The sequence below is a fragment of the Bubalus kerabau genome, chromosome 22 (genome assembly GCF_029407905.1).
Source record: "Bubalus kerabau isolate K-KA32 ecotype Philippines breed swamp buffalo chromosome 22, PCC_UOA_SB_1v2, whole genome shotgun sequence".
NCBI lineage: Eukaryota > Metazoa > Chordata > Mammalia > Artiodactyla > Bovidae > Bubalus > Bubalus kerabau.
Window position 1 is genome coordinate 7,278,813 of NC_073645.1, and position 24,213 is coordinate 7,303,025.

The following is a 24,213-nucleotide window of genomic DNA, read 5'->3' on the forward strand; positions in this document are numbered from 1 at the left end:
AAATTCCAATAAAACCTCAAAATATAAAGTTCTTAATTTTGTTAAGATAAAAGTATAATAATCAGAGTAAATTAAATTATTTCCAGGATTACCCTTCTGCCCAAGACTTTGTCAGTTATTTACTATCACGTCTTTGAGGCATCACTTTCCTTTGGATTCTCATAGGTTAAATGATGTATCTTTTTTTTTTTTTTTTTTTTTTTTTTAGTACACAGTAGCTACATCTGTATATTTTCCACATAATTAAATTATATTTTTGTTCTGTTAAATTTCATTCATATTTTATTGTTTATATTGTTCAGTTGCTGAGTAATGTCAAACTTTTTGCAACTCCATGGACTGCAGCACACCAGCTCCTCTGTCCTCCATTATCTCCCAGATTTGCTCAGATTCACATTCATTGAGTTGGTAATGCTATCAAACCATCTCATCCTCTGCTGCCTCCTTCTTCTTTTTCCTTCAATCTTTCCCAGCATTCAGGTTTTAATAATACATTAATGATACAGCCCAATTGCCTTTACAGAGATCTCTTCAAGAAAATTAGAGATACCAAGGGAACATTTCATGCAAAGATGGGCTCAATAAAGGACAGAAATGGTATGGACCTAACAGAAGCAGAAGATATTAAGAAGAGGTGGCAAGAATACACAGAAGATTTGTACAAAAAAGATCTTCACAACCCAGATAATCACAATGGTGTGATCACTCATACACCTAGAGCCGGACATTCTGGAATGGGAAGTCAGGTGGGCCTTAGGAAGCATCACTACGAACAAAGCTAGTGGAATTCCAGTTGAGCTATTTCAAATCCTAAAAGATGATGCTGTGGAAGTGCTGCACTCAATATGTCAGCAAATTTGGAAAACTCAGCAGTGGCCACAGGACTGGAAAAGGTCAGTTTTCATTCCAATCCCAAAGAAAGGCAATGCCAAAGAATGTTCAAACTTCAGCACAGTTGCACTCATCTCAAATGCTAGTAAAGTCATGCTGAAAATTCTCCAAGCCAGGCTTCAGGAATATGTGAACCATGAAATTCCAGATGTTCAAGCTGGTTTTAGAAAAGGCAGAGAAACCAGAGATCAAATTGCCAACATCTGCTGGATCATCAAAAAAGCAAGAGAGTTCCAGAAAAACATCTATTTCTGCCTTATTGACTATGCCAAAGCCTTTGACTGTGTGGATCACAATGAACTGTGGAAAATTCTGAAAGAGATGAGAATACCAGACCACCTGACCTTCCTCTTGACAAACCTGTATATAGGTCAGGAAGCAACAGTTAGAACTGGACATGGAACAACAGACTGGATCCAAATAGGAAAAGGAGTACATCAAGGCTGTATATTGTCATCCTGATTATTTAATTTATATGCAGAGTACATCATGAGAAACTCTGGGCTGGAAGAAGCACAAGCTGAATCAAGATTGCCAGGAGAAATATCAATAACTTCAGCTATGCAAATGACACCACCCTTATGGCAGAAAGTGAAGAAGAACTAAAGAGCCTCTTGATGAAAGTGAAAGTGGAGAGTGAAAAAGTTGGCTTAAAGCTCAACATTCAGAAAACGAAGATCATGGCATCTGGTCCCATCACTTCATGGCAAATAGATGGGGAAACAGTGGAAACAGTGGCTGACTTTATTTTTCTAGGCTCCAAAATCACTGCAGATAGTGATTGCAGCCATGAAATTAAAAGATGCTTACTCCTTGGAAGAAAAGTTATGACCAACCTAGACAGCATATTGAAAAGCAGAGACATTACTTTGCCAACAAAGGCCCGTCTAATCAAGGCTATGGTTTTTCCTGTGGTCATGTATGGATGTGAGAGTTGGACTATTAAGAAAGCTGAGCACCGAAGAATTGATGCTTTTGAACTGTGGTGTTGGAGAAGACTCTTGAGAGTCTCTTGGACTGCAAGGAGATCCAACCAGTCCATTCTGAAGGAGATCAGTCCTGGGTGTTTATTAGAGGGCCTGATGTTGAAGCTGAAACTCCAATACTTTGGCCACCTGATTTGAAGAGCTGACTCATTTGAAAAGACCTGAGGCTGGGAAAGATTGAGGGCGGGGGGCAAAGGGGACGACAGAGGATGAGATGGTTGGATGGCATCACCGACACAATGGACATGGGTTTGGGTGGACTCCGAAAGTTGGTGATGGACAGGGAGGCCTGGTGTGCTGTGGTTCATGGGGTCACAAAGAGTTGGATGCAATTGAGCGACTGAACTGAACTGAATTGTATATTAAGTTCATTACAAAGGTGATGTTGTGTTTAAGTAAACCTCAAAGGAAAAAAAGATCACGTTTTTCTTAATAGATTATCTTCAAAGCAGAAGGATATTTAGTAAGAAATAAAACTAATACATAAAGTAGTAAATGTCAGATATGACAGTAGTAAGCCCCTTAATAATAACTTGCCTAAGATTTATTTCAAGAGCTGTGATTTCTAATATTTATCTGCTCATAAACATTATGGTAAGTTTTGACATTTAGATTTTGCCTACTAGTGGATTTTAAATGAAAATAATGGTCTCTGAGGCTTGTAAATAATACTGTGTGGAATATCTTACTATTAGTGAATTTAGGTATATAAGGTCTGCTAAGCAGAAGTTTCATTTAACATTAATTTATGTGTGTGTGCATATAAATATGCCTGTGAGGCAGGCAGTTGTGCTATTATCAGAGAAATGTGTATTTAAAATGTTGATGCTTGTTTACCCTTTGTTTTTAGATTCATGGTATGATGGAAGCAGATAAACTTATTTATTCTAGATTTCAGTCTGTAAGTTTATAGTAAACAGTGATTGTTTCAATACCCTTAATGACAGTAATGTATGTGTAAGACTATGAAGCATGCCAGTTCATCTAGACTTGGTTTCTATGAAGTATTAAGTAGCAGGTGTTAAGAAACAGATTGCCAGAAATAAGAAGAGGGTCTTACACAGTTACAAATCTGACTCCCTAATAAATCAGCTTATTCTTATTGTATGAATAGTCTTAGAATTTTTTTTCTGCATAGACATTTTTGCCATAATTACATGACATATTCTTGGCATTTTTTGAAAGTGATAAGAATATAAACAGCTAGAAAGAATCAGCAAATAACTTTGCAAAACATAATTTCAAACCAGAGGTGAGAAGAGCAAGTTATTGATCTATTAATAGTTATCTAACATATTTATAGAAGAATTAAGAAGGGCTAGAAGCAACATGTTTTCATATGACAATTATCCCAAAACACCCATAATTAAAAGATTTAATTACATTGCCCTTGTCCTGATATGACACTGAAAATCATTGAGGGTTGACACTGCATCTACAGATGTGGGTGATTAAAGACAAAGTCCACTGAGGTTCTAGCTGCCAGGTGTTAGGGATATGGATGCTTACCTGTACATGCTTTGGGGAGATGGAAAGTTAAGATCTTTCCTTTATAATTTTTTGGTGACCTACATGTGTTGATTAGCACCATTCTAATCTATGAAGAAAAAAAGTGCAGGAAAAATGAGCCATTATGCTCATTCTAAGCTATAATTCCAAATGTAGTTATAAATATAAGAAAGCTTTAAATTATTTATTTCAAAAAGTAAATTTTAATGATTGGAAAATAGGCTGGAACAGGGACATTATAAAGAGTAAACTGCGCTTGAGAATCTGCATTTAATGTCTCTTCTGAAATAAATTTAAGTTGTGGAATGTAGCTGAAAAACTGGTAAATTAAAAATTACTGCTTAAATGTATATAATGTATAGCCATAAAAAACATGCTGTATTTCTCATTGTTTCAAGTTCTTAAATTTCTGTTTTTTGTAGTATTGCTCAAGTGTAAAACAATGAAGAGGAAAATACAGTATTTGAATAGACTAATGGTGGCTTTTCCCGTTAGATGTTTTACGTTTAAGAGCTGGCATTCATAGCATGTTTTGTACTGTGACGCTGTATTCCACTATATAGATCATATACAGAATTCAAACCCCCTCTCTTTGCAGAGTGGTGTAATAAGGCAGATTTTTAGATGTGACTCTGCCTAAATTTACATGTACCAATATTTTTCACTTATTAACTTACATTCAAGGTGACATAGATCAGTCTATGCATGTAAGTAAAGAGAAGATGACTTTTGTAAATCTTATAGGCTGGATATGTGAATTTAAATCAAACCTCAACCTGTTTTCTGTATCCTCAGTTTTAACTGCCAGTATAGTGATCATTTATAATTATGCCTAACATGTATATATCAAAATAAACGTCAACGTGCTCGGTGTTAGTTCACACTGACAATTATATTAAGCTCTAAGCCCTTTAGAGTTTGTGAGATTATTATTAGCATACCAAATTTTTCATAATGTATGAACCAGTTGAAGCCTATTGGTAAAATTTACTTACAAAATAAGCCCTATAATTTCATCAGTCAATCCTGATTAGTTTAAACCATAAGGGTTTAGAGTGATTTATATGTTTTATGATCATAACCTTGAAAAGATAATTCAGGAAAATATATTATCAAACGTCTAACAAAGTTATTGGATTGCTTGCTGATACAGAAAATAAGACTTAAATATATGTTTCCTCCAAATTGACCACTTTGACAACATGATTTCTTTAAAATCTCCAACAGATTTGATGAAGTTAAATCTATCTAAAACAGTAGTTTCTTTTCCTCCTTTCTCTTTGCCAACATCACTCATAGCACAAACAGATGGACTTTTAGCTTCAAAGAGTTAACAATTTTGGGAAGATGAAAGCAATATTCTGGCAGAAGCAGGCAGTATCAGGATGGTTAAATCACTCCTGGGCAGCTGAATTCAAAGTTCCTGTCTGGCAATAGTGGGTGTCAACAGTGTGTGAAGCTATAATGGCAAAGGGAAAGGAAGCAGGAATGACATTTCAAACTCAAGCCCAAATGGATTTCAGTGTGGGTTCATCTGGTGGCTTAGATGGTAAAGGATCTTTCTGCAATGCAGAAGACCTGGTTTTGATACCTGAGTTAGGAAGATCCCCTGCAGAAGAGAATGGCTACCCACCCCAGTATTCTTGCCTGGCGAATTCCATGGACAGAGAAGCCTGAAAGGCTACTGTCCATGGGGTCACAAAGTATTGGACATAACAGTGACTAACACTATGGACTCATCAATGTTTAGGGCTCCCACTAGCTGTGAGTACTTTCTCATAATCAGTTGACTATCTTAGAAGAAAAATTAAAAAAAAAAAAAAAAAGAAAGAAAGAAACTTACAGGAAGACATACATTGAAATAGAAGTTTAAAGAGTCAAATTTTAGGAAGGACAAAGTGAGAACAGGTCTAAGGGTGGGGCTCAAAAAGAGGAACAAATGAGGTTTTGTTTCTGTACCTGCAGTTGTAATGAACTAATTGCATTTAATTTTGCTCCTTGCAGTAAATTCCTGCAGCACAATCCAGCCGGTTAACTTGCTTCTGAACTCAAGCAGTAGGCCAGGGGAGGTAGGTAAGCACCTTGGTTGACAGAAGAACCAAGGTTGCAAAACCAAAGAGGGGGTGGATAAGAAATGGAGTGTAATTAGCAAAAAGAAGAGTATGCAAGGCAAGTTCAGACAGTAAATGACCACCTCATGGAACCAAAATGAATACGCAAATGTAAGCTTAACATATTTTTCTAAAAGGATGAGTCTGTTAGTGTTAGCCTTTAAATTTTACTAATAGAATTTAATATCATTCCTGAGGAGGAAGCCTTCCGTGTTTGGTAATGAGTGCTAATGAGATTTGATTTTGTTACTCTAAAATGAAGTGAGCCCTGTATCTAATTTGATCACTTGTAACCTTGCTAGCAAAATCAAATAGAATAATGGAGTGAAGGATGAATATAATATCACATGTTATCAAGGTCATAGCTTGAAATTGTTAACAAAATCAATCAACCCCATAACAAAGTCTTTTCTAATTTGAATCCAGTCACGTATGTCCCAGTCAAGTTGTCTATGCTTCAGAGCAGTGCTGAGAATAGAAGTTTCTTCAGCAATAGAAAGATTATTTCTATATCTTTGTTGTCAAATATGATAGCCGCTAGAGATTTGTAATTATTAAGCTCTTAAAATGTGACTAATGTTATTGAAGAAATTAATTTTTTATTTTCTTTAATTAATTTAAATAGTTATATATATATATATATATATATATATATATGTATTGCCTATGGTATTGGACAGCAGAGACTTCGAATATTTACTTCCATTGGGCAAGCAAACCAAAAGTAGAGAAAATAAAACAAAAAAAGAATGTGTTTACTAAGGAATTCAAGAAATATACTGTGGGAATAAGAGGACTATATGTATCAGTATTCTGAGTTGCATACAATAGATTTCATTCTTCCCTGGTAGCTCAGCTGGTAAAGAATCCCCCTGCAGTGCAGGAGGCTCCAGTTCGATTCTTGGGTCAGAAAGATCCCCTGGAGAAGGGATAGGCTACCCACTCCAGTATTCTTGGGCTTCCCTGGTGGCTCAGCTCATAAGGAATCTGCCTGCAATGCTGGAGACCTGGATTCAATCCCGGGTTGGGAAGATCCCCTGAAGAAGGGAATCACTACCCACTCCAGTATTCTGGCCGGGAGAATTCCATGAACTCTATATTCCATGGGGTTGCAAAGAATCAGACACAACTAAGAGACTTTCACTTTTTCAAATTATACAGGAAAAAATACTGAGGGGTACAGATACCATAGCTTGACTGTTGACTTGAACACTGGATTCCAGAAACTTTGTCACAACTGCTTTGGAAAGGGCATGCTTCTACTGTTACTTTCATCAGAATGGAATCTGTACAGAACATGTTTTCTCACACAATTTTGTATTGCTGTCTTCTGAATATGCCACATTTGTGGATCCCAGGTTGCATACTAGCATGCCACTGATGAGGAAATCTAGGTAATTGGGTTTCTACCCTCTGCTTCAGGGTGAAAGTGAAAGTGAAAGTGAAGTCGCTCAGTCGTGTCCGACTCTTTGCCATCCCATAGACTGTAGCCTACCATGCTCCTCCATCCATGGGGTTTTCCAGGCAAGAGTACTGGAGTGGGGTGCCGTTTCCTTCTCCAGAGGATCTTCCCCACCCAGGGATCGAACCCGGGTCTCCTGCATTGTAGGCAGACGCTTTACCGTCTGAGCCACCAGGGAGGGTGCGGGTTCCTCAAACTCATTACTATTCACAAGAATAACAATGAGTAGAACTTCATTATGGTTTTCATTATATAGTCACCATATTCTGAGAAACATTCCTGCACATGCTATAAGCAACTTTTAACTTACAAAAAAAAAAAAAGAAGTTCAATTATATGTGTTTGGTAAAAAAAAGAAAAAGTAGAGGGAGATATGTATAAATATATATATATGTGTGTATGTGTGTGTGACAACATATTTTGTTGTCAAATGTGCCTGTTGTTCTATTCAAAAGTATGTATGCTATGCCCTGGAGTGACTGGCAATATAAATCTACTGTTATCTTTATCTGTCACTGTTTCCTATAGTTCTCAATGTAAAGTTTCTTACAAATTTGTTTGTGACTTGTTTATCAGTGGCTAAGTTGTGTCCAACGCTTTGTGACCCCATGGACTCCAGCATGCCAGGACTCCCTGTCCTTCACTATCTCCTGGAGTTTACTCAAGCTCATATCCATTGAATTGGTGATGGCAATCCAGCAATCTAATCCTCTGTCACCCTCTTCTTTTGCCCTTTAGTCTCTCCCAGAATCAGGATCTTTTCCAATGAGTCAGCTCTTCATATCAGGTGGCCAAAGTATTGGACCTTCAGCTTCAGCATCAGTCTTTCCAGTAAATATTCAGAATTGATTTCCTTTAGGACTGACTAGTTGGATCTCCTTCCAGTCCACAGGACTCACAAGAGTGTTCTCCAGCAGCACAATTCAAAAGCATGTTTTTTGGTTTCCAGCATTCTTTATGGTCAATGGCACCCCACTCCAGTACTCCTGCCTGGAAAATCCCATGGACGGAGCAGCCTGGTAGGCTGCAGTCCATGGGGTCGCGAAGAGTCGGACACAACTGAGCGACTTCACTTTCACTTTTCACTTTCATGCATTGGAGAAGGAAATGGCAACCTACTCCAGTGTTCTTGCCTGGAGAATCCCAGGGACAGTGGAGCCTGTTGGGCTGCCGTCTGTGGGGTCGCACAGAGTTGGACACGACTGAAGTGACTTAGCAGTGGCAGTTAGCATTCTTTATGGTCCAACTCTCACATCCATACATGATTATTGGAAAAAACATAGCTTTGACCATATGGACATCTATCATCAGCAAAGTGATGTTTCTGCTTTTTAATATGCTGTCTAGGTTTGTCACAGTTTTCTTCCAAGGAGCAATTGCCTTCTAATTTCATGGCTGCAGTAATCATTAGCAATGATTTTGGAGCTCAAGAAAATAAAATATGCCACTTTTTCCACTTTTTCCCCATCTATTTGTCATAATGTAATGAGAACTGATGCCATGATCTTAGTTTTTTGAATGCTGAGTTTTAAGCCAGATTTTTCACTCTCCTCTTTCACCTTCATCAAGAGGCTCTTTAGTTTCTCTTCTCTTTCTGCTGTTAGAGCAGTATCATCTGCATATCTGCAGTAACTGCCATTTCTCCTGGCAATTTTGATTCCAGCTTGTGAATCATCCAAACCAGTATTTCACATGACTCACTCTGCATATAAGTTAAATAACAGAGTGACAGTATACAGCCTTGACATACTCCTTTCCCAATTTGGAAACAGTCTGCTGTTCCATGTCAAGTTCTAACTGTTGCTTCTTACCCTGCATACAGGTTGCTGAGGAGGCAGGTAAGGTGGTCTGAACAGACAAGAACAGATAACACCTCACTGTGGCAAGGAATAGTGATGAAAGTGAAAGTTATTCAGTCATGACTGACTCTTTGCAACCCCATGGACTATACAATCCATGGAATTCTCCAGGCCAGAATACTAGAGTGGGTAGCCTTTCCCTGTTCCATGGGATCTTCACAACCCAGGAATCGAACCAGGTTCTCCTGCATTGCAGGTGGATTCTTTACCAACTGAGCTGTGAGAGAAGCAAGGTGGTCTGGTATTCCCATTTCTTTAAGGATTTTCTAGCTTGTTTTGATCCACACAGTCAAAGGCTTTAGTCAGTGAAGCAGAAATAGATGTTTTTCTGGAATTCCCTTCTTTTTCTATGATATAATAGATGTTTAAAATGTGATCTTTGCTTCCTCTGCCTTTTCTAAATGCAGCTTGTACATCTGAAAGTTCTCGGTTCACATACTGTTGAAGTATAATCTGAAGGATTTTGAGTATTTCTTACTAGCATGCAAAATGAGGCAATTGTGCAGTAGTTTGGGTGTTCTTTGGCATTGCCTTTCTTTGGGATTGGAAAGAAAACTGACCTTTGCCAGTCCTGTGGCCACTGCTGAGTTTTCCAAATTTGCTGACATATTGAGTGCAGCTTTGACAGCATCATCTTTTAGGATTTGGAATAGCTCAACTGGAATTCCATCACCTCTACTAACTTTGTTTATGACTGCTACTGCTAAGTCACTTCAATCGTGTCCGACTCTGTGTGACCCTATAGATGGCAGCCCACCAGGCTCTCCCATCCCTGGGATTCTCCAGGCAAGAACACTGGAGTGGGTTGCCATTTCCTTCTCCAATGCATGAAAGTAAAAAGTGAAAGTGAAGTTGCTCAGTCATGTCCGACTCTTCGCAACCCCATGGACTGCAGCCCACCAGGCTCCTCTGTCCATGGGATTTTCCAGGCAAGAGTACTGGAGTGGGGTGCCATGGCCTTGTCCTGCTGCTGCTGCTGCTGCTGCTAAGTCACCTCAGTCGTGTCCAACTCTGTGCGACCCCATAGATGGCAGCCCACCAGGCTCCCCTGTCCCTGGGATTCTTCCAGGCAAGAACACTGGAGTGGGTTGCCATTTCCTTCTCCATTGTTTATGACTAGTGTTTAAAAATAGATATTTTAAAAATTCCCCTTATCTCCTATACAGGATTTAACTACTCACACAGATTTCATTTGTCTTCAAATCATTTGGTTTATTGAGAGAAATGATGACTTTTTTTCATTTCCCCAGGCTCAAATGATACAGGTAATCTAGGGAATTAAAATTAACAAATGTTTCTATACTAAGTCTCAAAGTTTCATCTTTTCCCAGCCAGAATTCTATTCTGGGGAGAGTAGGCAATCTAGGATTCAAATTTTGCCTTCTCTGGAGTTTTAAGATTAAATCCTAGTACTGGTAGTTAACTTTCTCTGCTTTCTGGCTACAGGAGATGAACTCTATATGCTTCCAAGAGATTACCAAACATAGTGTTTAGTCTTAAATAAATAATCACCTTCAACTTGTCATTGTATTTCTCAAAGCTCTAGTTTCCCCCAGCAAGGACCATCCAGTTTCATTGTTACATACATAATCGCTACTCTGACATGATTCTCAAACATCTGATTCATACCACCTCTGAGCGTGTGTCCTTCCACTAGTGGCTTATCAACGTTTACTACCACCAGTGAAAGTTTTACTATCATAAACGCCCCTGTTTCATGGGTTCTCTGAAATCTACCACACCCCAGGTATTGGGTCCTCACTACTTTTCAGGGAGCATGTAACCCAGGTCCAGAATTTCATATTCATGTCACTTTTCCCAGACCATTTGATCTTCAATAATGCTTACTTGGGTTCCTGTAAAGAAGACTCTATAATGGAGGTTATCTTAGAGGATGTGTATTAAGAAGCGCTTGCAGGACCAATATTTATATTTTTTGGTCTATATCTGACTATCTTTGTTTTTGTTATGTTGTTGCTTCCGCTCATGTGCCTGATGTGTTGTGTTGTGTGTATGACATAATAATTGTGAAAGTGTTATAGAGAGAATTTGAGGCTTAGAAAGATAATATTTGCCTCCAGAGAGGATTTACCTTTGCTTCTTGTAGTAAAATGAGACACCAGCGAACCAGGATCACATCAATCCAGTTTCTGGAATTGACAGAATTAATGGCTGAACTCCAAAGTGTGCAGTATGCTCTTTATGTCCAGTTCACTCTACTTCATGAATGGGAACATTCAGATTCCCAGCTGGAAGGAGAGTTCATCAGTTCCTATTTATCAGGCCATGGGCTGTAATTTTCTCTCCCTAGGTCCACAAGAATTGTAAATCTCTCATTTCACCCTTTCAGCCTCTCACTGGTCCCCTGTGGAATCAGGTCCACAAGAATTGTAAATCACTCATTTCATCCTTTCAGCCTCTCAGTGGTCCCCTATGGAATCAGGATGTGTCCACAGGAGTTGAGGACTCTCCCTCATTCTCAGTCCATCTCTTTCATTTCTGTCCTATTTCCTGGTTCACGTTTTCTAGGAAAGAACTTCACTATGTTATTAGCTTGATGATTTTTTCAAGCAGATTTTTTAAAAGTTTTGTCAAGCTTTTTAAATAATTCTCAGAAGATAGGTTTGTGCAAATTATTTAATACACCACTAACAACAGTCCTGGAGAAGGCAATGGCACCCCACTCCAGTACTCCTGCCTGGAAAATCCCATGGACGGAGGAGCCTGGTAGGCTGTGGTCCACGGGGTCGCTAAGAGTCGGACACGACTGAGCGACTTGACTTTGACTTTTCACTTTCATGCATTGGAGAAGGAAATGGCAACCCACTCCAGTGTTCTTGCCTGGAGAATCCCAGGGACTGGGGAGCCTGGTGGACTGCTGTCTGTGGGGTCGCACAGAGTAGGACACAACTGAAGTGACTTAGACCAAACTAGAACAACAATCCAAGTTGATATCATTCAAAGTATGTTTACTTGGTAACTGATCTTATCGGTACTAACCTTAAGAATTTTTAGCTGAAAAGGTTTGGTGTTTGTTACATAAAAAAACACTAAAATGCCACAGTCCAGATGTGAAGACATGCAAATTCCAAAGATTACAATCAGTACTGTAAATAGTATAGCTTTTCCTGGAATACTATATGCATATATGTCTAATCAGATCCGTCAGATCAGATCAGTCCCTCAGTTGTGTCCGACTCCTTGCGACCCCATGAATCGCAGCATGCCAGGCCTCCCTGTCCATCACCAACTCCCGGAGTTCACTCAGACTCACGTTCATCGAGTCAGTGATGCCATCCAGCCATCTCATCCTCTGTCATCCCCTTCTCCTCCTGCCCCCAATTCCTTCCAGCATCAGAGTCTTTTCCAATGAGTCAACTCTTCCATGAGGTGGCCAAAGTACTGGAGTTTCAGCTTTAGCATCATTCCTTCCAAAGAACACCCAGGGCTGATCTCCTTCAGAATGGACTGGTTGAATCTCCTTGCAGTCCAAGGGACTCTCAAGAGTCTTCTCCAACACCACAGTTCAAAAGCATCAATTCTTCGGCCCTCAGCCCTCTTCACAGTCCAACTCTCACATCCATACATGACCACAGGAAAAACCATAGCCTTGACTAGACGAACCTTTGTTGGCAAAGTAATGCCTGCTTTTGAATATGCTATCTAGGTTGGTCATAACTTTCCTTCCAAGGAGTAAGCGTCTTTTAATTTCATGGCTGCAAGTCACCATCTGCAGTGATTTTGGAGCCCAGAAAAATAAAGTCTGACACTGTTTCCACTGTTTCCCCATCTATTTCCCATGAAGTGATGGGACCGGATGCCATGATCTTCGTTTTCTGAATGTTGAGCTTTCAGCCAACTTTTTCACTCTCCACTTTCACCTTCATCAAGAGGCTTTTTAGTTCCTCTTCACTTTCTGCCATAAGGGTGGTGTCATCTGCATAGCTGAGGTTATTGATATTTCTCCCAGCAATCTTGATTGCAGCTTGTGTTACTTCCAGTCCAGCGTTTCTCATGATGTACTCTGCATATAAGTTAAATAAACAGGATGACAATATACAGCCTTGACGAACTCCTTTTCCTATTTGGAACCAGTCTGTTGTTCCATGTCCAGCTCTAACTATTGCTTCCTGACCTGCATACAAATTTCTCAAGAGGCATGTCAGGTGGTCTGGTGTTCCCATCTCTTTCAGAATTTTCCACAGTTTATTGTGATCCATGCAATCAAAGGCTTTGACATAGTCAATAAAGCAGAAATAGATGTTTTTCTGGAACTTTCTTGCTTTTTCGATGATCCAGCAAATGTTGGCAATTTGATCTCTAGTTCCTCTGCCTTTTCTAAAACCAGCTTGAACATCAGGAAGTTCACGGTTCACATATTGCTGAAGCCTGGTTTGGAGAATTTTGAGCATTACTTTCCTAGCATGTGAGATGAGTGCAATTGTGCGGTAGTTTGAGCATTCTTTGGCATTACCTTTCTTTGGGATTGGAATGAAAACTGACCTATTCCAGTCCTGTGGCCACTGCTGAGTTTTCCAAATTTGCTGGCATATTGAGTGCAGCACTTTAACAGCATCATCTTTCAGGATTTGAAATAACTCAACTGGAATTTCATCACCTCCACTAGCTTGTTCATAGTGATGCTTTCTAAGGCCCACTAGACTTCACATTCCAGGATGTCTGGCTCCAGGTCAGTGATCACACCATCGTGATTATCTGGGTCATGAAGATCTTGTTTGTACAATTCTTCTGTGTATTCTTACCACCTCTTCTTAATATCTTCTGCTTCTGTTAGGTCCATACCATTTCTGTCCTTTATCGAGACCATCTTTGCATGAAATGTTCCTTTGGTATCTCTGATTTTCTTGAAGAGATCTCTAGTCTTTCCCATTCTGTTGTTTTCCTCTATTTCTTTGCATTTATCACTGAAGAAGGCTTTCTTATTTCTTCTTGCTATTCTTTGGCACTCTGCATTCAGATGTTTATATCTTTCCTTTTCTCCTTTGCTTATTGCTTCTCTTCTTTTCACAGCTATGTGTAAGGCCTCCCCAGACAGCCATTTTGCTTTTTTGAATTTCTTTTCCAAGGGAATGGTCTTGATCCCTGTCTCCTGTACAATGTCATGAACCTCATTCCATAGCTCATCAGGCACTCTATCTGTCAGATCTAGGCCCTTACATCTATTTCTCAGTTCCACTGTATAATCATAAGGGATTTGATTTAGGTCATACCTGAATGGTCTAGTGGTTTTCCCTACTTTCTTCAATTTAAGTCTGAATTTGGCAATAAGGAGTTCATGGTCTGAGCCATAGTCAGCTCCTGGTCTTGTTTTTGCTGACTGTATAGAGCTTCTCCATCTTTGGCTGCAAAGAATATCATCAGTCTGATTTCGGTGTTGACCATCTGGTGATGTCCATGTGTAGAGTCTTCTCTTGTGTTGTTGGAAGAGGGTGTTTGTTATGACCAGTGCATTTCTTTGGCAAAATTCTATTAGTTTTTGCCCTGCTTCATTCCATATTCCAAGGCCAAATTTGCCTGTTACTCCAGGTGTTTTTTGACTTCCTGCTTTTGCATTCCAGTGCCCTATAATGAAAAGGACATCTTTTTGGGGTGTTAGTTCTAAAAGGTCTTGTAGGTCTTCATAGCACCGTTCAACTTCAGCTTCTTCAGCGTTACTGGTTGGGGCATAGACTTGGATTACTGTGATATTGAATGGTTTGCCTTGGAAATGAACAGAGATCATTCTGCCGTTTTTGAGATTGCATCCAAGTACTGCATTTTGGACTCTTTTGTTGACCATGATGGCCACTCCATTTCTTCTGAGGGATCCTGCCCGCAGTAGTAGATATAATGGTCATCTGAGTTAAATTCACCCATTCCAGTCCATTTCTGTTCGTTGATTCCTAGAATGTCAACATTCACTTTTGCCATCTCTTGTTTGACCACTTCCAATTTGCCTTGCTTCATGGATCTGACATTCCAGGTTCCTATGCAATATTGCTCTTTACAGCATTGGACTTTGCTTCTATCACCAGTCACATCCACAGCTGGGTATTCTTTTTGCTTTGGCTCCATCCCTTCATTCTTTCTGGAGTTATCTCTCCACTGATCTCCAGTAGCATATTGGGCACCTACTGACCTGGGGAGTTTCTCTTTCAGTATCCTATCATTTTGCCTTTTCATACTGTTCATGGGGTTCTCAAGGCAAGAATACTGAAGTGGTTTGCCATTCCCTTCTGCAGTGGACCACATTCTGTCAGATCTCTCCACCATGACCGGTCCTTCTTGGGTTGCCCCACAGGCATGGCTTAGTTTCATTGAGTTAGACAAAGCTGTTGTCCTAGTGTGATTAGATCAACTAGTTTTCTGTGAGTATGGTTTCAGTGTGTCTGCCCTCTTATGCCCTCTTGCAGCACCTACCATCTTACTTGGGTTTCTCTTACCTTGGGCGTGGGGTATCTCTTCACGGCTTTCCAGCAAAGCCCAGCTATTGCTCCTTACCTTGGACGAGGGGTATCTCCTCACCGCTGCCCTTCCTGACCTTCAATGTGGGATAGCTCCTCTAGGCCCTCCTGCACCTGTGCAGCCAGGGCTTCTTGGATGTGGGCCTTGGGCGTGGGGGCATGGGGTAGTTCCTTCTGCCCGCCGCCCTTAGCCTCAGGCTTGGGAAGTGGGGTATCTCCTCCCGGCCACCACCCCTGACCTCGGACGCAGGTAACTCCTCTCGTCGCTGCCCTGACCTCGGAGGCTGGGTATGTCCTCTGGCCTCCCCTCCTGACCTCAGATGCGGGGTAGCTCCTCTCGGACATTCCTGCACCATCGCAGTCTGGTACTCTCAGCCGCTGCCGCTGCCCCTGACCTCGGACGTGGGGTAACTGCTCTTGGCCGCCGCCCTTTGGGCATGTGGTCCTCCCGGCTTCTGCCCCGACCTCGGACCTGGGGTGGCTCCTCTCAGCCGCGCTTTAGCGCTCCCATCACAGCTGCCTGTGTTTAATAATCATCTGATCAGAAAAAAAAAATACTTTTTGTGAAACACACATCTTACATGTATGTGAGATAGCTGTTGTTGCTGCTGCTGCTAAGTTGCTTATGGGAAATAAAAAGTTGGTGAAAGTATAATCTTTGAGGGACAAAAAGACAGAGAATTAAAAAGAAGAGGTACTCATTTAACCTCTCTGGTATTTGTTGATTTCTGTTTGGTGAAGTACCAGAGAGGCTACATAATGTAGATACTTGAAAGATACAAAGATTTAGAAAATAATATGAATATATCACAGTATGATGGAGAATCTTCTTATTTATCTAGGGTATTTATCCATTAGTTCTACTGAACAGTTGAACTTCCCTGATAGCTCAGTTGGTAAAAAAAATCCTCCTGCAGTTCAGGAGACCCTGATTCGATCCCTGGGTCAGAAAGATCTGCTGGAGAATGGATAGGCTACCCACTCCTATATTCTTGGGCTTCCCTTGTGGCTCAGCTGGTAAAAAATCTGCCTGCAATGCAGAAGACCTGGGTTTGATCCCTGGGTTAGGAAGATCCCCTGGAAAAGAGAAAGGCTATCCACTTCAGTATCCTGGCCAGGAGAATTCCAGGGGGCTTGCAAAGAGTCGGACAAGACTGAGCGACTTCCACTCTACTGAACAATTATATCCTAGTCATTGTGACTTCTCCTTTGTACCTCCATTACTTTTTCGAAAACTAAAGTTTGTAGGATAAACGCCTTGAGTTAAACCCTAACAAATATTTATTATGTGCATGTACATGTTCAACAGACAAGTATAATAAAATAAATATAAGGCCAGACTACCTTGTTGTAATTCATGACTCAAATGTGGTCCATGATAGGACAGCAGGCATCCAAGAAGAAAAGTTATTTTCAGTCTTCCTCACCATCGTCCTCACTATTATCATCATCATTGTCCTTTGCTAGGTGTTGATTTAGATGTAAAGATTAATATCATAAGGCCTGACACCTTGAGAGGCTAAATGAAGGTATTCTGTGCTCTTGATGGAAGGACATTCTAAAAGAAAGGAATTTTCTGAAAGACAGGGGTATCTAACAGTATATTTATTCAGGATACTTAAAGGAGCTCACAGTTGCACTAATGTAAATCAGTCCCCTGGTGACATGACATAGGTTTGTGTTGCTGACAAGGGCAGAGTTGGGAAAGGTTGGATATATCATTCAAGGCACTTTGATTTGGTACTATAGATGATAATAAAGCATTGAGGGATTTGAAGGAATGGTTTATCTCTGTCAAAACCTGAAATTCTGAAGTATACTGAGAAATTAATGCGTGAGTCAGATTCCAATTATTTTGAATAAAGGGTGCCCTTCACTTCGTCCATATCCATCAATATCTCAAAGTGGTTCTTCAGTGTCACGCGCTTCTTAGATCTTTCATGAAGTTATTTTTTCTAGTCTATAGAATATAAACACACAGCATGTGACCTCAAACTTTAGCTCTATTCTAAATTTGTTTTGTTTTGTTTCAGTGTTGACAAGTATCCTTCTTTCATGGGGGTTATAATCTCTCTGATAGTTATGTCATTTTATAGATACATTAATAGAATAATAGAGCTTAGGTGGGTCTTGTGCTTGCTTGCGCTAAGTCATATCTGACTCTTTGTGACCCCACGGACGGTAGCTCAGCAGAATCCTAGAGCTCTTTTAATTTGTCATTCATTTCAGAGCACTGGCAGCCTGAGGGTTTAAATGACTTATCTAAAAGTATACAAGCAGCTTGTGGCAGAGCAAAAAGAGAATGATTGCCTGTCAAGTTCTCTAGACTGTGTATTTGTACTCTTTTCATACATGCCCCCATGTTGTTATAAGTTAACCACACTCATATTCAGTTACATCATATCAGGCTGCATACTATCAGCATGATTTGCAGTGGTTGTTATTGACTTTCATCATTTGACTGAAGTGGTGTTTGTAAGAGTTCTCCACTGTAAAGTCTCTCATTTTTACCCCTTTCCTTACTGTACTCTGGAAGGAAGTCACCACAGAATTACACATAAGAATTGGGGAGTTATGCTTTCCTTCTTCTAGCATGGATCATCTGCATAAATATTTAGAATTCTTCTTAGTCAGAAATTTGTCTCTTCTCCCCATTTATATATTCAATCACTTATACCAACATAGACTGATATAAAAATATCAATATGAGCTTGTATAAAAGAAGGATATTCATTTTATACTTTGGATTATCATTCAATATTAAAAGATTCTCTTTTATTTTATTACTAGAATTATAGGAATTCCTCCTAGGCTTCCCCCCTTAGTATTTTTTAATATCTAAAATGATTTTTTTCAACTTTCTGAATATTATTTAATATTTAAAATATTTTGGTATTTTTAATAACTTTTGAGCCAATTAATTACATCTTTTCAAAAGCATAAAGAGATGTCTGCAGATCAGAGAACATGAAGTCAACATCGTGTGTCTTGTTTAAGTAGCAATGCTATTAAATCTAAAATGCTAAAGAAATAGCATTTATCTTCACAAAAGCAGTATATATGATTGCATGTTGAACAGAAAGTCTCTGTTAAGAACAAATGTTGTGTAATAGATAAACTTTTAAACATATTTTTATTACTTTAAAATTAACTGATTTGTATCAATTTAAACCATATTATTGATCGAGCAAATACTCATTAAATGCTCAGTATGATACTTGCTCTTGAAAAGTATAAGTATAGAGAGATCTAAAATAAATAACTTTTTATAGTGTGATAAATGTTTTAATATAAAGATATTCAAAATCCCTGCTAAAAATGTTCAAACTTCTCTAAGCTGGGTAAAGAAAATACATTAAGAAAATGAAATGATATAAATGTCTGATAATGATTTTAAACAGCAAAAGAAATGTATTGTTACTTTTTTTTCCTTCTAACTAGAACACAGATTGTTTTAGATATTTGATATTTGTTTAATCAATGAATTAGTGGATCGACAGGTCTTCATGCAATTGCATGCTGCATTTCAAATATATTAATAGTTCAAAATTGAAGGTCAGATATAAAAGGCAATTGACTGAAGAGCACCCTAAGTGCTTATATAATAGTTTTTTCAAGTTGTGTTTTTTTTTTAATCTAACTTATTTAGCTCAGTTCTTTTGCCATTTTAAAACATTTTCCTCTAGACTACTTAATTAAAGCACTCTTCGTTAATCCTTCAAACTCTCTCTCACACACAAGAGGATCTAATCTTTGTAGTTCTCATTAAAATAAAAAATTGCAAGGAGATATCATACTGTGTCATAATTTTTAACTTTAATTACAACCATGTATATAAATGATAACACAAGATAAATTGAGAGAACAAGTGAGTGCAAAGGAATTTATAATTTTATCTTGTATCACAGACCAGATAACAGCTGAGTAGGGCTCCTATCTCACAGAATTAACTATTTCAGATAATAAGGCATGATAATTTATCACATTCATATGGTCTTAAACTCTAAAAAACCTTTCTAAAAATATGTTTTAACCAAAATAACACACAGAAGGAACATTAAACAAAGATCGATTCCACGTATATTTAACAAGTGTACATACACAATATTTTAAACAATGTATAAAGTAAGGCATTTCACCATATCAATTTAAGCAGAATTCCATCTTTCTAGATATAAAACAAACACTTGTTATTATTCATACTTTCGGACCTATCACTGCAGATCACATATAGGTTTATGTACTTTGTGAAATTCCTTTAAAAATAGCAAGGTGATGCCATCCTAATTACCTTGAGATCTGACATTATGGGTTTTTCCACATGTGATTATGGGATTAACTTTAGTTTGAAGTATAAGGAAGATGTTTAATCTCAGTAATGTGTGGGTACCTGATTTCTATAGTCCTTCTTTTAAAACTTGTGATATAATGTTGGGATTATTGTCACAAAGGCCAAAATAATTTCCTATTTTCCGATTAAATGAGAAACATTTCTTTGTTTCATACACACATCACTCCAGGCTCGCTCTCTCACCTGGATGTCACAGAACTACATGGGCACTGGAACAGTTGTCTAGAGCTAAAGGCGGCAATGCAAGGGCCAAAACTCAACTGGAAAGGCCAGTCATGCCAGATTCATAGTCTAAGTTTCAATAGTGGAGATATGATATTACTACAATTGTTTTGTTATAAGTAGCCATTGTCAAAACTTAATGATAAGAGCTAGTATGTAATAAGAGATTATTATTATCAGGTGCTTATTTTTATTAAAATTTTTAAAGCAGTGTGATAAGGTTGCCTCACGCTCATTATCTTAGCTCCAAACAACTGTGATAAATGAGATATATTACTCCAAAATAATGGTGTATTTGAATATTCAAGTTTTTTTTGGCCTGTCAGAGCAGGCTATGAATTCTCTCAGCTTTCTGAATTCTAAACTGAGGGAAAAATGATAAAAATTAAGCTCAGAGAAGACAAACAACTTGTCTAAGATTGCATGGCTATTAAGTGTCAGGGTTGAGATTTGAACATAGGTATTGCCTAGAACCAAAGTTAAATCCAAAGGACTCAAATACAGAGACCAAGTTTAAAGTGAGAATGTCATAAACAGGTGTTGGAATCGACTGTAAGACTTGTTTTTCTAGTTTAAACTTGCTACTTGGCAAGATAGAGAAACTCTGGGAAATTTAACATAAAGAAAAATACAATAAAATCTTCTGTAATAAAATATTTAAATTAAGATTTTAAAAGAAAATATTTTAAACTATCTGTTTTCTATGGACATTGTGGCATTTCACAGTAGTTTTTGTTGCTGTTCAGTCACTAAGTCTTGTTAGAGTTTTGGCAATTTCATGAACTGCAGCACACCAGGCTTCCCTGTCCTTCACTGCCTCCTGGAGTTTGCTCAAACTCATGTCCATTGAGTTGGTGATGTCATCCAATCATGTAATCCTCTGTCACCCCTTTTTTCTCCTGCTCTCAATCTTTCCCAGCATCAGGGTCCCTTCCAATGAGTCAGTTCTTCACATCAGGTGGCCAAAGCATTGGAGCTTCAGCTTCAGCATCAGTCCTTCCAAGAAATATCCAGGGTTGATTTCCTTTAGGATTGACTGGTTTGATCTCCTTGCTCTCCAATGGACTCTCAAGAGTCTTCTCCAACCACAGTTCAAAAGCATTAATTCTTTGGTTCTCAGTTTTCTTTATGGTCTTACTCTCACATTCATATATGAATACTGGAAAAAAGCATAGCTTTGACTATGCAGACCTTTGTTGGCAAAGTGATGTCTCTGGTTTTTAAAGCACTGTGTAGGTTTGTCATAGCTTTTCTTCTGAGGAGTAAATGTCTTTTAATTTCATGGCTGCAGTCTCTATCCACAGTGATTTTGGAGCCCAACAAAATAAAATTTGTCACTGTCTCCACTGTTTCACAGTAGTAGCTGAATGAAATATTTTTAGGTTACTTTAGAAAGTATGTGCTCTCCAAAAGTCTTGATGAGCTATGACTTCAATAGACATGTTTTTCTAATTATTGCTTACTTGCATATATTACAACAAAGTACAATGTGTGTTTAGTAAAAACTGAAAAGTAAAACTAGTATAGTAGATCGATATATAAATTATATGATCTTTATCTTTAAGGAAAATTAACTCAAGTGTCATACTGCTAAGTTTATATTTTATGTTTGTAAAATAATGATTTATAGTAACTAATATTATTTTAAATTTATCATATAATTTCCTCATCTGCTTAACATATTTTGCTTCTTTTAAGCTCATATTTTCATGATTTGTATTACACTATCCCTTCAGAGCAATGCAGAATTGCATTTAATTATTGAGAAAAGAACAGATTCTACAGGCAAAAATTCTCAAAGTTATTTAATGTTATTTATATTCTATGAAGTGAACAATAGCAGAATATTAATATATATGTCAAAAATCAATCTTTAGTGCTTGGATTTACTCTTAATTTAATAGAACTGTGAACACAGATGTGTATATCCCTAAAGTCATTAGCCAGAAATCATTTAGGGAAAATTATTTGTAATATATTTTTGATTGATAAGCACACAAAGAACAACAAGATTAATAGTTTCATGATAGAATTAATCAGCCAGTGCTCATTACTAATTTTATTTTAATATTTTGAAATCATTATAAAATCTATCACTATTAGGGAGATTTTGAAATTCCCAGGATTGGATAGAGCAATGTGATATGTGGAATCAAGACCCCTCTAACATATCCATATGTTAAATCTCAGAAATTTTGAACATATTAGCTTGCTGCTGCTGCTGCTGCTAAGTTGCTTCAGTCGTGTCCGACTCTGTGCAACTCCATAGACAGCAGCCCACCAGGCTCCCCTGTCCCTGGGATTCTCCAGGCAAGAACACTGGAGTGGATTGCCATTTCCTTCTCCAATGCATGAAAGTGAAAAGTGAAAGTGAAGTCGCTCAGCCGTGTCTGACTCTTAGCGACCCCATGGACTGCAGCCAATCAGGCTCCTCCATCCATGGGATTTTCCAGGCAAGAGTACTGGAATGGGGTGCCATTGCCTTCTCTGATATTAGCTTACATGAGAAAATAAATTTTACAGATATATTTCAAATTACAGACCTCAAATTAGGGAGATTATTCTGTATTATCTGGGTTACCTCAAGCTGATCACATGTGTTAAAAGCAGATGAATTTCTCTGGCTAGGAGCAAGAGAGCTGTGGCAGAAAAAGAAGTCACAGATTCTGAGCATCAAGAGAATTCACCATGCTTATTCAGAAACACAGAACACATGTAGGGACCAAAAAGAAGCCTCTAAAAGCTAAGGGCAGTCCCTGGGGACAGCCAGCTTGAAAACAGAGACCTCAGATCTATAACAAGAAGCTGAATTCTGCCAGCAACCTGAATGAGCTTGAAAGCAGATTCTCCCCAGTGCCTTCTGGTAGGAGCCCTGCTGGCCAACACTTTAGTGGTAGCCTTGTGAAATCTAGAGAAGAAAAACAGGCAAATCCAACCCAAACATTTGACCTTCAGCACTGTGATATAATATAAAATGTGTTGAAGCCACTAAGTGCTTAGTAATTTGTTACAGCAACAGTGGAAAAGAAGGTAGCAAACTGATTTAATGGAGGTAACATCTATTCATCTGCATTAAATCAGTAAGGTGATTGTTACTCTTTTAAAATGTTCCATTCAAGTAATTCCAAATAAATATATACTGCGGACTATTTCATTTTTATATGGGATAGAGGAGAGAACACTTGAGTTATTGTGCAAATAAAATACATTTTCTTTCAAAATTCAAACTTAAAATTCCTAGATAAAAATTACATAATCCATTGTCCATACTATCCAAATTACATACTCAAGTACATGTCAGTTGTACTTACTACTCAAAGCAGTCTACAGATTCAATGCAATCACCATCAAAATTCCAAGATGTTCTTCAAAAAAATAGAATATATAATACTAAAATTTGCATAGAACCACAAATGACCCTACATATCCAAATAACTCTTGAGAAAGAAGAACAAAGATGGGGGAGCATTATGCTCCTTGATTTCAAACTATATCACAGAGCTATAGTTATCAAATGAATATGATATTGTCAATCTTCAACACAATCATCCCTGAATATTCATTGGAAGGACTGTTGCTGAAGTTGAAACTCCAATATTATGGTCAGCTGGTACAAAAAGCTGATTCATTGGAAAAGACCCTGAAGCTGGCAAAGTTTGAAGACAAAAGGAGAAGGGGGTGGCAGAGGATGAGATCATGTCCATTGACCATCACTGACTCAATGGACATGAATTTGAGCAAACTACATGAGTTGTGGAGGACAGAGGAGTCTGGTGTGCTATAATCCATGGGGTCAGACATGATTTAGTGACTGAACAACAACATCAACATAAAACAGACATAGAGATTAATTGATTTATGACCAATCAATTGATTATGACCAAGAGCCAAGAACATACAATGAGGAAACAACAGTGTTTTCAATAAATGATGTTGGGGAAACTGGACAACCACCAGCAGAACGATGACACAGAAAACTTTCTTATACCATACAGACAGTAACTCTGAATGGATTGAATATTTGGATATAAGATCTGAAAACCATAAAACTATTAGAATAAAATACAGCTGATAAACTCCTTAGTTCTGGTGATAATTTATTGGACTTAACAACAAAAGCAAATGAAACAAAGGCAAAAATTAACAAGTGGGACTATATCAAACTAAACAGCCAATTTGCACATGGAGCTTGGTGATTTTTCAATATCCTAAAAAATAGAAGAGTGAAACCCAATGTTTTATTTAAATGCTATAAAGCAACCTATTCTAAATAATATTGATAAAATCAATAATATTTCCAGTTTTGTATACATTCTGTGACAAAGTATTCATATTTTATACAGAAACCTCTTTTTTTC

The 24,213-nt window shown here is 38.2% G+C and overlaps 1 protein-coding gene and 1 non-coding gene across 2 annotated transcripts in view; one reads left to right on the forward strand and one right to left on the reverse strand.

Annotated features, from left to right (window-relative positions):
* Positions 1-24,213, forward strand: part of PCDH15 (protocadherin related 15) — a 1,792,715-nt gene that overhangs the window by 769,856 nt on the left and 998,646 nt on the right. The window lies entirely within an intron of this gene.
* TRNAC-ACA (transfer RNA cysteine (anticodon ACA)) lies at positions 7,066-7,137 on the reverse strand. The gene has a single exon. It is a non-coding gene; the product is annotated as a tRNA-Cys (tRNA).